The following is a 3,239-nucleotide window of genomic DNA, read 5'->3' as shown; positions in this document are numbered from 1 at the left end:
AATTTACAGCACAACTAACACGGCGCTGCCATGCATCTTCAAAAACCGAGAAAAATATGAACAATATGTTCCCCGTCGTCAATCATAATAAATTCAACTAAATTTTGTATGATTTCCAACATTAATTGTTTTCTTAAGAAACTATGCTCGCTGTTTTATTGAATCTTCACGAAATAGATACAAAAATTAAAGCTTTTTTGATCCCGGCCGTATGAATGTACAGCCCTAAGGCAGGTTAATGTACAGCTAACCCACGGCAAGGCGAACCGTCTCCGCAGTGCAAGACGCGCCAGTATATTTTCGGCCTAACTCATACGGCCTATTGTCTCATAGCACCAGCAAATGTACGAACAAGCTCAGAAATTCTGGTAAGCTTCAGTGAACGATTCGATGCGAATGCTATTTTGTCTTCGTCCCGATTTTATTTGCCATGATGAATCTATCAATGCCACGGTGAACCGATACAAATATTTACTGAGTTGCATCGATGTGATGTTGAACCGTATCCAATCGGCAAATAATGAGAAACAGCAGGAAAAGGGAATAACACGAATCGATCGTTTCAGTTCATCCGAACACATGTACGCGCCCGATGAAGTATGCGTTCGTGTTACAATGACATTAGTCCACAGCGAACGGTTCACGAAGCGAATGAAGATTCAATGCAGGAATCAGGAGCCCTGCTTCCACCGTCTACGCATCGGAGATACAAGACCGCAGCACAGGCCAATTCGCTGGCATCCACAAAGAGATGAGCTTCCGCATCTTCAAGGGCCGCAATGGCAACCCCATTGAAATAGCACCGGGCACCTTCACTTGGTCCAAACGCTGCATGTGCTGGCACCACTGGATCCACTTTGCTTTAATTCTTCCGTAATAGGTTCATCCCAGTCCGTTCCGGTTCTCCAAATCTGTTGCATCAGTATCTTCCCATGTACGACGAAGTGGGCGATAAACCCCAACGGATCGAACAAGGACATAACCGTTCGCAGGACTTGACGTTTGCTTGGAGTGGTGCTACTCTGGATTAGTGCCTGGATTTCCTCATTCATCCTGCTCACATCGAGAGTGAAATATCCTCCATTGGCTTCCAGATTAATTCAAGCCCTCTCTTTGACTCCGACACTTTTTCTAGGTTCATGGACACTTTTTGCTGGGCTACTGGCTCTCTAACACTCGCTAAGACTGCAGATGAATTCGAGCAGAAGTTACGAATATCGAAACCTGCTTGTGAGTGGATGTGTTTCACCTCGGTAATCAATCGTATGGCTTCTTCTTCACTGTCCACGCTGTCTAAGAAGTCATCCACGTAGTGGTTTTGCGTTATAGCCTTCGCCGCCCTTGGAAAGCTTTCTGCAAACTCCCCTGCGTTTTTATTTTTAACAAACTGTGCCAGACTTGGCGAACAGGTTGCCCCGAACGTTGCCACATCCATGACGTATATTTGAGGGTCTTGCTCTGGGTGCAGTCGATATAAAAACCGCTGTGCCTGCCGGTCTGCTGGCCGTATCCAAATCTGATGGAACATTTCTTGATGTCGCCTACCATAGCGATGTTCCCCTGTCTGAATCGTAGCAAGACTTCTGTCAGAACAACTAAAAGATCTGGACCCTTCAATAGCGCGTCGTTGAACGACATTCCCCCTGATCGGGCTTTAGCGTCCCAGATTAGCCGCAACTTGTCAGGTTTTTTTGGGCTCTGTACTACTCCGAGAGGTAAGTACCAGACCTTGCTCGAATCTGTAGATTGGAGTTCCCTTGGCGTTATACGGTGGGCATATCCTTTGGCTTCGTGCTGCATTATCTGCTCTCTCACCCTTGCTTCGAGAACAGGATCCTTACTAAGCCGTTTCTCCAGCGACTGCAGTCGGCGTAACGCCATCGGATAACTATCCGGGAAAGCAGACGTTGTCATACCTCCACAACAATCCCATTTCGAAGCCATCTTCGACACGCCGAATCGTAGCTTCCATTATTTCCCGCGCTCGCTTGTCTTCTTTTGCCTCCGGTTTTACCGTTATACTGGACTCCTCAACTGCGAAAAACTGCTTCATCCACTGGTGTAGTTCACGATTATCAACATCGTTAGCTTGATGAAGATTCAACTGCTCCACTACGCTTTCACCGTCAGAGTTTTTCCCGAAAATACACCAGCCTTAACGCGTTTTTGTCGCCACCGGTTCGTTATCGCTTCCTTCTCGTGTCCGCAACGCGGTTAGCAACCGAATATGCTCTATACCGATGATGATCCTCGGAGTTGCATCCGTGTAGCTTTGGACTGGTAGACCGTTCAGATGACCATATTTACGAGCCAGATCATTATAGCACATCGTCTGCGCTGGCAGCTGGAGCTGCTGCACAGTTCTCACGTTATTAAGCTTGAACTTCTTGCCATCCCCGGAGATAACCACGCCGACTCGCTGGGATTCTCTCTCCTCACTCGAGATATTGCCTGTCCAACTCAACCAGAAGCCATCGGTTGGTCCCTTGATGTCAAGATGCTGCTTTCCATCAGGGTTGAATTCGAACCGTCGTCTAAAAACGCAAACGTGTTGATGCGTTTATCGTTACCATGAATAGTAACCGGCAGATACCGAAACAAAGAGAACGATGTTGAACGGTGTAGGTTTTGGTGCACGACGGTGCTCGCATTTGCTGTACCTTTCCCCGAACTGTTTGGTGAATGCAAAAGATTGTGATGGAATATTCTGCATCCGTTAATGCCGCACTCTTTTTTTGTACGACTGGGCCACTTCCGATGTGGGACAAAACAGCTTCTGCACAGATTTTTCTGTTTGACTGCCTTCCATCTACCGTCAATATCGAGTGCCTTGAACAGCTTGCAGTTTGCGATCTCGTGCTGTTCATTATCACAATACACACAAACCTTTTTCGTCGGCTCCGTTGAAGCCGAGGGTTTTTCGCTGACATCAGATGACTTCTGCTGTTCTCCCACGTGCAAGTATAATTTTGGTTTCTCTCTACTTGATTTCTCGGCTTTCGAGCGTCGGATTCCACAGATGATCTGTGAGATTTGCGAACATCATATGATCCACAACATTCTGAACCGCTAAACCGAAGCTTATCTGAGACTGCAAGTTGTCCATTTTGGGAGTGGGTACCGATCGCAGCTTTTGAAGAAGAGAGTGTATCAGGATCTCCGGACGGCCGTATAACCTACGCAGTGTATCTATCACGAAGGGCACCGATTGCGGTATAAGCAACCGGCTTTTCACCGCT

This window comes from Wyeomyia smithii, chromosome 1, assembly GCF_029784165.1.
Source record: "Wyeomyia smithii strain HCP4-BCI-WySm-NY-G18 chromosome 1, ASM2978416v1, whole genome shotgun sequence".
Lineage (NCBI taxonomy): Eukaryota > Metazoa > Arthropoda > Insecta > Diptera > Culicidae > Wyeomyia > Wyeomyia smithii.
The sequence above is the reverse complement of the archived record's forward strand: the minus strand, read 5'-3'. Positions refer to the sequence as shown.